The sequence below is a fragment of the Zingiber officinale genome, chromosome 11B, assembly GCF_018446385.1.
Source record: "Zingiber officinale cultivar Zhangliang chromosome 11B, Zo_v1.1, whole genome shotgun sequence".
Lineage (NCBI taxonomy): Eukaryota > Viridiplantae > Streptophyta > Magnoliopsida > Zingiberales > Zingiberaceae > Zingiber > Zingiber officinale.
The window spans coordinates 987,709-998,205 of NC_056007.1; positions in this window are offsets into that span (position 1 = coordinate 987,709).

Genomic DNA, 10,497 nt, shown 5'->3' on the forward strand with positions numbered 1-10,497 from the left:
CCTAATTCACACCGACGTATATGACATTTAAGGTACACTGACATATGGTGGGAATAAGTACTTGATCACTTTTGTAGATGATCACACAAAATATGATTATGTATATCTTCTCCAATGTAAGGATGAAGATATAGAGAAATTTATTCTTTATAAGAGTAAGATTGAAAACCAACTTAATAGGAAAATTAAGGTGGTTCGAAGTGACTGAGGCGGTGAATGTGTCACTTTTCGCTAAGTTGTGTGCTAAACATGGGATCAGACACAAAAGAACAGCTCCCTATTCTCCTCAATAAAATGGTGTTGTTGAGCGAAAGAATCATACTATGAAATAAATGATGAATGCTCTTCTATTGAGTTCTGGACCATAAGATCAAATGTGAGGAAAAGTTGTACTCATGAATAATTACCTTTTAAATAAGGAGCCCTAAAAGAAAATAGAAAAGAGCTCATATGAGTTGTGGATTGGAAGACCATCATCCTACAAATACTTGCAAATATTGGGATGTCTTACCAAAGTGTTAGTTCCTAATCCGAAGAGGATTAAGATAGGGCTAAAGACTATTAATTATATATTTTTTTTGGATATGCACATAATAGCAATGCTTATAGGTTCCTTGTGTTTGAATATCAAATATCAGAGATACACAATAACTCAATTATTGAATAAAAAATGTCTCATTCTTTAAACATGCATGTGTTTCTGTATATATAAGACTCAATCAGAAGTTAGCTCCTCAAAACGGGCATATGAAACACAAAGAAAGGAATAAGCTGATAAACCTATTAAGGTTGAGCTTAGACGAAATAAAAGAGATTGGGTAAAAAAATCTTTCAGAACGGATTTTATCACTTTCATATTAGAAAGTGATCTCCAAAGTTATTCAGAAGCAATAAGTTATTTTGAGGGATATTAATAGAAAGAGACAATTACATCTACTTGGGAACTTATGATTCTTCCTTCTTGAAATAAACCACTCAGTTACAAGTAAATTTTTAAGAAGAAAAGGAAATCAGATGGCATGATTGATAAGTATAAGGCTAAATTGGTAATTAAAGGTTATCGACAATAAGAAAACCTTATTTACTTTTATACATATTCTCTGGTATCAAGAATAACTTTCATCAGAGTATTGTTGGCTATCACCACTCTATGAAATTTGTAAATATATTAAATAGATGTAAAGATTGCTTTTCTAAATAGAGATTTAGAAGAGAAAATCTACATAGAGCAACCTAAAGGATTTTTTTCTAGGGAAAAATAAAGTTTGTAGATATGTCAAGCCGTTATACAGCTTGAAACAAGCTATGAACCAATGGCATGAAAATTTTAATACTGCCATGAAGGAAAGTGGATTTTAGGTCAATGAATGTGATAAATATGTCTATATGAAAACTACAAGAAATAACTATGTCATGTTATGTTTAAATGTAAATGACATCCTTATCATTGAGAATAGTAATAAGATAATCAAATCCAGTAAAGTTATGTTGAACTTAAGATTTGATATGAAAGACATGTGCCCAGCTGATGTGATTCTAGAAATTAAAATTTATAGAACAACAAATAGAATTATTCTCAGTCGGTCTCATTATGTGGACAAGATTCTTAAGAAATTCAACAAGAGTGATACTGCGTTGGCATGGACTTTGATAGATATGAGTAAATATCCATCGAAAAATTAATATAAGAATATCTCTTAGATAGAGTACTACAGGACAATTGGAAGTTTGATGTATTTAATAAGTTGTACACGATCATACTTAGCTACGCAGTAAGCAAGATGAGTAGACATACGAGTAATCCTGATGTTGAGCACTTGAAAGAGATAACAAGAGTATTGAGGTATTTGTGGTATACTCGTGATTATGGATTACACTATATGAGATATCCTATTGTGATCAAAGGATATAGTGACGCAAATTAGATATCAGACAAAAAAGACTCTAAGTCCACAAGTGGATATCTATTCACTTTGAGAAGTGCAACCATTTCATGAAAATCTTCTAAGAAAACTATAATAACTAGATTTATAATGGAGTAAGAGTTTGTAGCTCTTTACAAATGTGGTGAAGATGTTGAATGATTACGATAATTCTGAGAAGATGTTCCTGGATAACTGAAACATGTGCTAACATTTGCATACATTGTGATAGTCAATTGACAATTGACTAGGCATAGAGCCATATGCATAATAATAAGTCTCAACATATATATTGTAGACATAATACCATTAGACAACTACTCTCAATGGAGGTTATCAGTATTGACTATGTATAGTCAAAGGATAACCTAGTGGATTCATTAACTAAAGGGTTAAATAGAGAGTTAGTTGCTAGCTCATCATGAGGAATGAGCTTAATGTAAGTGTCAATGTCGACTGTAGGTGCAAAGAAAATCAAACCTATGCTAACTGAAGATCCCAAGAACTAAGTTCAAAGGGACAACCTAATTACACTGAAAGGCAAATACTATGGGGGGATGACACGATGAATCAGTTTAAATGAAGGGTAAGCATTCTTGCTTTTAATGATCGTAGTAGAGTTATGTAAAAGACTCTCGAGAGATCATGTATGTTAGAAACAAATATGGCTATTTTGAAGAGAATTAGAGACACAATTCTTAATGCTTCTAATAGAACCAAGAGTATTCATAGCCAAGAATGAATACACTCATGAGACTTGAGCTATATCAAGGAGAGTCCTGGGTGAGATCTGTCCATGCTTACATAAACAGTAGAATAGTTCAAAGATATTGCGTCTGCTGATCATCCGGTGAGCAAACAGATTTTCACAAGGGAAGGTTCAAAGGGTAACACCTACTTATCCTATACATGACTCAATTGCTGAACGCTATCGCATACATTGTTTCCATTCATGTGGAGGATTATTGGAAAAATGTGAATGAAAACATGACTTGTGGGCTATTATACCCACATCGGATGAGTGACAATATGATAAATCTACAGTGTAGGAGGGAGTGCGAATCCTGGGCCCAGATTACACTAGCCCAAAAGGATTTATGTGTGAATGCTATTGTACACAGCGGGCTGTGGTCAGGACACACATGTCTATGTGAATCAATCAATGATTATCACAATTCATTTTTTCTTGCTCAAGTCCAAGTGTCACTGGAAAGCATACTACAAGTGAAGCTTTCTTTAGAAGGAATGAAAAGCCACCGTTAGTAGAAGAGAGAAAAACTTGTGCAAGCGAAGCTTTCTATAGATGGAAGAAAAGCGAAGAGAAGGTGTCTAAAAGATAGATCCCCTCGTTTCTTCCTCTACTTTTTGTCGAGTAAATTTTTGTTCTGCAAATACTTATAATAGAGTTTAGGTATACACTCAGTTGGCCACATCAATCTGTGCTAAGTTGTGTTGTGTTCTCACCATTTTATCTTAAAAACAGATGTCTAAGCGTGACCTCTTGGCATCGTCGGAAGCGAAAAATCTGTTTTAAGGTTTCTGCCTTGTTGTAGAACTCAACATCTTTGTTCCACAGGTGGCGTTCCTCATGCAACACGAACTCATGCTCTAGGTTTGTTCGGCATCCATCTCTAGCCTTCGACATCAGTTTCATCGATTCGACACTCGGAGCACTCGCCGACTCAACAACTTGGCTTATCGGCGTCTTGACTCTTAGATAAAAAATGGGAGGAGGATAAGAGGACAAGATGGACAAGTGGAACATAATAATTTTTTCACACCTCCGTTCATAAAACACATAGCCTATTTATAAGCTACGTACATGATTCATGAAAAACCACTAACTCCATTTTCTACTCTACTAACTCAACTAATGTAAATACATTGAATATAGATTTTTTTTCTTTAACCACTACTACCATTCATTGTTACCTCAGCACCCACTAACTCAATTATTAATTTTGAGTCATTTTATCAACCCCCCTGATTCAAAATTACAAACACCAAGACATAATCTGAAATAAATAAACTTAACTTTTGGAAGTGACTTCATCAAGATATCTACTACTTGTTCATGTGTGTTGCAATGTTCCAACATAATTTCATTATTGACAACTAAGTCTCGAATGAAATGCAGACAAATATCAATATGTTTAGTCCTCATATGTAAAGTCAGATTTTTTTGTCATTGCAATTGTCGCCTTGTTATCACAAAAAAATAGTACTTGCATCTTTTTGTTGTTGGTGAAGATCTACAAGTATTCTTCTAACCCAAATTGTTTGATATGCCACTGAAGTTGCTGCTATATATTTTGTTTCTGAAAAGGATAGGGTTGTAATAGCTTGCTTTTTTGAACTCCATGAAATTGCTCCTGATCCAATATTAAAAACACTAGTTGAGGTGCTCTTTCAATCATCCACCGAACTTGCCCAATTACTATCAGTGAACTCACAAAGATCAAATTTTGAAACTTTAGTATAATAAATTCAATAATCCATGGTTTCAACAACATAGCGTAAAATCCTATTAGCTGCTCTAAGATGATGCTTTGTAGGATTTTGTTTAAACTTGAAAATTACACCAACAGAAAAGGAAATATCTAGTCTAGTATGAGTCAAATAAATTAAACCTCTAACCAAACTTTTGAAATTTTTTACATTAGCTTTATCTGAACCATCTTCTAGTTGTAATTTCTCATTTATATTCATGGCTGTAGTAGCTGGGTTGTAATTAAATAAGTTAAACCTTTTCAGAAGATCTGTCACATATTTTCTTTGTGAGTTAAAAATCCATCAACTCCTTGCTTTACTTTAAGACCAAGAAAATAATACAATATTCTCATATCTAATATCTCAAATTTCTTCATCATATTAGATTTAAAATAAGCTAGTAGAGAATCAGAAGAACTCATATAAATTATATCATCGACATAAAGGTACACAATAATATAATCATCTCTATCTTGTTTCTTCACATAAAGAGTGGCTTCATTTGCACTTCTTGTAAAATCATATTGTCAAAATTAACAATCAATCTTGCTATACCATTCTCCCGTGGGCCTTGTTTAACTCATAAAGTGTCTTTCTCAATTTATACACCTTCGTCTCTTTGCCTTCAATTATAAAACCTTCTGGCTGAGCTACATAAACTTCTTCTTGCAAGTCTCCATTTAAAAATACAGATTTAACATCAAATTGATAAAGAGGCCAATGCAATTGTGCAGCCAATGCTAGGATAATTCTCACAGTTTCAAATCTAGCAACCAGAGAAAAAGTTTTTCGAAATCAATACCTTGTTGTTGTGAATAACCAGCTGAGCCTTGTGTTTCTGAATGGATCTATTAGCATGATATTTTGTTTTAAACATCCACTTGAGACCAATCACGTTCTTGCCTTCGGGTAGATCCACCATCTCCCATGTTTCATTTTTATGGATTGCAATTAAATCTTCTTTCATTGCATTCCTCCATTCCTCTTTTTTTACTGCTTCTTCAAAGGTTATAAGATCTGTAACAAAAAAAAGTAAATTGACTTTATTCATATATTTCTCTCAAAGATCTAACCTTTGCTGGAGGTGCTTCATCTGAAGGTTCTTATAAAGAGGATGAGCTGCTACTTCTTGACTTTGATGGTGAGAAAGCTGGTGATCCCAAAGGAGATGATTCAACACCTTCTGTTGTTAGAGTTCTGTTCTCCATTGGGATATGAACTTGAGTCTCTTCACCTTGTGTATTCCAATTCCATCTTGAATTTTCATCAAAATCTACATCCCTCCATATAATCAATTTGCCAGTAAGAGGATTATACAACCGATATGCTTTTGATTGATTGCAATCTCTAACAAAGATGCATTTTCAGATTTCTTCTCAAGTTCATGACAAATTTGAGAATTAATCAAGGCATATGCAATACAACCAAAAATTCTTAAGTGATTTTCCGATGGTTTTCTACCTCACCATGCTTCATATGATGCTTGATTCAAAACAACCCTTGTTGGAGAAATATTCAGGAAGTAGACTAATGTGGCCACTGCTTCAGCGCAAAAATATTTGGAAGCCCTCTAATATTCAACAAACTTCTAGCCATTTCTACAACAGTTCGATTTTTCCATTCTTCCACACCATTTTGCTCCAGTGTATAAGGTGTTGACAACTCCTTGTGAATACCATGTTCTTCACAAAATTTATTAAATTCTTTAGATAAAAACTCACCATCTCAATTTGTATGAAGAGTCTTTATTAAGGTACTCTTATGATTTTCCACAAGCGCTTTGAATTTTTTAAAATTTTCAAAAGTTTTTGACTTGTCTACTAGAAAATATACCCAACTCATCCGACTAAAATCATCAATAAACGTTAAAAATATTTACTCCCACTAAATGATATAGTTCTCATAGGACTACATAAATTAGCGTAAATTAGCTCAAGGCACTCTAAAGTTCTCCATGATTGCCCACTAGGAAAAGACTTCCTTTTTGTTTTCCATAAACACATCCTTCACATAAACCAAGAGAACTAATTAAGGTAATCCAAAGACCATACCTTTTTGACTTAAAAGTTGCATGCCTTTTATGTTGAGATGCCCATATCTCAAATGTCACATCTTGGATTCAGTATCTTCACTAGCAATAAAAACTTAGTTTCCCATATTAGAGATCTTCAGTAGAAATATCTTATTTTCTATCATTTGCATGCTAACAATAGACTATTCAAAATCTTTGTCAGAAATAACACAAGCTTCATTATTAAATAAAATAGCATAGCCACACATCATTAATTGCCCAACAGTTAATAAACTATGTGCCAAACTAGGAATAAAATAGACATTGTAAAGCATCTCTAGTCTCCACGGTAATAGTGCTTAGCCTTCGACTTGTATCTGTTTATTATCTCCAAGTCTTACTAGCATTATCTGTTATTCATCAAGCTCTTTAAATAATAACTTATTGTCAATCATGTGATTCGAACATCCACTATCCAAAAACCAAATATCATTTTAAACTTCATTAGAATGAGAATGAACCATAAATAACTTACTTTTCTCATTTTATTCTTTCACATAATTTTCTTGTGAGACATTTCTACAATTTGCCTTTATATGCCCAAATCTTCTCCAGCCATAATATTGAATGACACTTTTATTCCATTTTTTATCCCCGTTGAATTGCTTCTCTTGTCCATTAAAATGACTTCTTCGTCTACCACGAAAACCTCCTCTTCCGTGACCTCTACCAGTAAAGTCTTTTTTTTCTATCTCCCCCTTCACTTGAGAATCTTGAAATGTCTTTTATTCATTCTTCTCAGTAGATCTATTTCACCTTGCCTCATGAGCTTGCAAAGAACCCATTAGTTCATCAAAAGATATAATAGAAACATCTTTTGTCTCCTCAATCGTAGTTTCTATGTAATCATATTTAGGAGTCAAACTTCACAAAACTTTTGAAACAATAATTGCATCAATGATCTTTTCTCCATAAGATTTCATTTGACTGATAATTAAAATTACTCTAGATAAAAAGTCTTGTAAAGTTTCATTACCCTTCATAAGCAATGCCTCAAACTCACTTCTAAGAGTCTAGAGTTTCATTGCTATCACTCTGGAGGAGTCTTAAAATTCTTTCTACAATATCTTCCATGTTTCTTTGAAAAATGAGGCAGATGAAATTCTTGAGAAAATCGTCTCATGTACTTCTTGTTGAAGAATGAATAGTACTTTTGAATCTTTCTTTCTATTCTCCTTTAATCGACCTTTATTGACATCCTCGTTTACTAAATCCCAAAGATCTTGAGACCTAAATAGAGTCTTTATTTTGATACTCCAAAATTCATAGTACTCTTCTTTGAAAATTGGGATGACACGTTGAGAAATTCCGTTGATTGCCATTGCAAGCAAACTAGGACACGTCAACCCCGACGCAATAATGCCACTGTTAGATAAAAAAAATAGGAGGACAAGTGCAACACAATAATTTTTTCACAACTGTATTCATAAAATACATAGTCTATTTATAAGCTACTTACATAATACATAAAAAACCACTAACTCTATATTCTACCCCACTAACTCAACTAACGTAAATATATTGAATACATACTTTTTTCCTTTAACCACTACTACCACTCATTTCCACCTTATCAACCCACTAACTCAATTATTAATTTTGAGTCATTTTATCAACATTGACAAATTCCCTCTCTGACTCAAACTTGGGCAACTCCAGACAACATTGACGATCGGCCAACTCAGCTAGGTCAACAGTTTGAAATTATCAGCTCAAACTATCTTAACAGATAAATAAGTACTATCCCTCCGATAGATTATGGAAAGAGATCCAACAAGATATCCTCACCATTTTGTAGTATCCATCCATATCTGCTGCCTGAACTTTATCAAGTTGTTTTATTGATTTGTGATGTCCTTCATCATAGGCCTTTCTTCTCCCTTCATACTTAAGCATTGTACTACGAGCTCTTCAATCCTTTACATCAGCTCTGTATCTCCTTCTCTTGCCACTTGATTGTCCAAGATTTCCCCAAGTCGGACCTCCTTCATGGCCAACGTGAAACTCAATGCAAGACTCGTTGCTTCTCCCTATTCTTCAAGATAAATTGTATTTTTAAGTGTCAGTAATTTTATGAGCACATTTTCATGACCATCAGTTCTTTATCAGAAATTGCAGCCAAGGCTGTGGATGAGCAAACAATTGAGTGTAAGGAGAGTACTGTCTTCACTTCTGATGTCACTCCTAGGATTAGCATTCAAGCAGGACCACACTTGGGATAGGGATAAATTTGTTGATCCAGGATCCAAAGATTTTTATTATTATTTTTGATAATTTTTAATTTTTTTTTAGTATTTAAGATATTTTTGATATTTTTGATCATTTTTATTTTTTAGATTTTTAGATTTTAAGTCCATTTAAAATTTTTAGTATTGTGAGTATGTTAAAATATTCTTCTTTTTTATTAGGATCTCTTTTTTTTCTTTACAAATTAGGAATTGGGGCCTATAAGTTAGGATTTCTTTCTATCTTGGTATTTGAAATTTATATAAGTATTTGTTTAGCTGTTTGAGGAATTATCCTCAATTACGAAATAATATTTTCTTTTCAGAAAAATCTGGAGGACGGCGGTTACTTTTCTTGTCTTGTACTAGTTTTTCCTTTCTCATCAGTCCACATGATAATCATTATCCTATCCACCATCATTTGCTATGACAAACTATTTTAGGTAAAAAAGATTTAAACGGGAAAACAAGCTAAGTAAAAAAATAGCATTGTTTTTATAAAGATAACAATAAATAACCTTAAACACAATTTAACATTCAAGAGTAACATAAAGTGAAGATAATTTTACACAATACTCATGAAACGGCAGGGCACTTCGGTGCACGAAGTTTCTACTATACAGGATTCTGAGGAATGATCCATTGTACGTAGTTAATCTTACCTTACTTTTTAAAAAAGTTATTTTCAAGAGTTTTACACAATACTCATGAAACTAAATTCTTCTCGAAAAAAACTAGACAATAAGTACACATAAATACAAAAATAAGAAACTAAAAACCACACAAATAAGAGAATTACATAACTAGGCAAACAAACACACCCAAACAAAGTAACAACATAACTTGAGCCCACGTCTCCTATTCGATGTTAAAGCCTGCCTTGCATATTGCTCCATCCAGTGAATACGGTCTCTGTACTAAAATTAATATAGGAATCATCATGGTTAACATTTGACGACTCACTGATCAGGCTTTCAATTTCCTCAACGTCTTGTTGTACTATGCATAGATGTTGCTTACGAGTTCTCAATCTGTAAAGCTCTTCGGCCACTTTCTTCATGGTTGGCCTTTCCTCTCCTTTTAACTTTAAACATTGCTTAATAAGTTCTATAAGCTTTGAATAAATGTCGTATTAACTTCCAAGTATACTTGATTGCCTAAGATCTCTGAAACTCTTTTTTTTTATTCTCAAACATAGCAAAAGTTGACACCAAACGCCTTTTTTCTGTTGAGTTCTGTGTCTTTTAATTCAAACTATTTTTCTTATTTTTTTTTTGTTGTTGTTCTGGTAATGCATATGTGTATGTATTTAGTCCTACATTGCTAAACTAAGAAGGTTGGAAAATCTTATATATGGAGCTCTTCCATCCTTGCTTAGCAAAGTTAATGTGACCTACACGCATGCGCGGGTCGAGCCCAAATCAGGTGGTTTCGGGGGTTCGAGCCGGAAATCCATAAACCGGGCGCGACGCACGCGATCATCACGCGTGCCAGTCTTTGGTTTGGTTTGGTTCTATCCCGCGCGCGTGAGGAAGCGATGTATGGTTTGGTTCTGTCCAGCGTGTGAGGGAACCGACGCACGCTTTGGTTCGCTGGCGAAGCAGTGCTTCAGAGTGAATAAATGTTGCGCCTCTGTTCGTCGTTCGTGTGCTCTCAAGCAGTCTGCTTTCTCCTCCTTCCCTCTCTATGTCCGCGTGCGCTGCCTTCTTTTCCTAGAGAGTTTTCCTTATCCTGAGGCTTGGTGTTCAGCGATCTGACGTTGGGTCCGGAGTGCGACATTCGTCTTGGA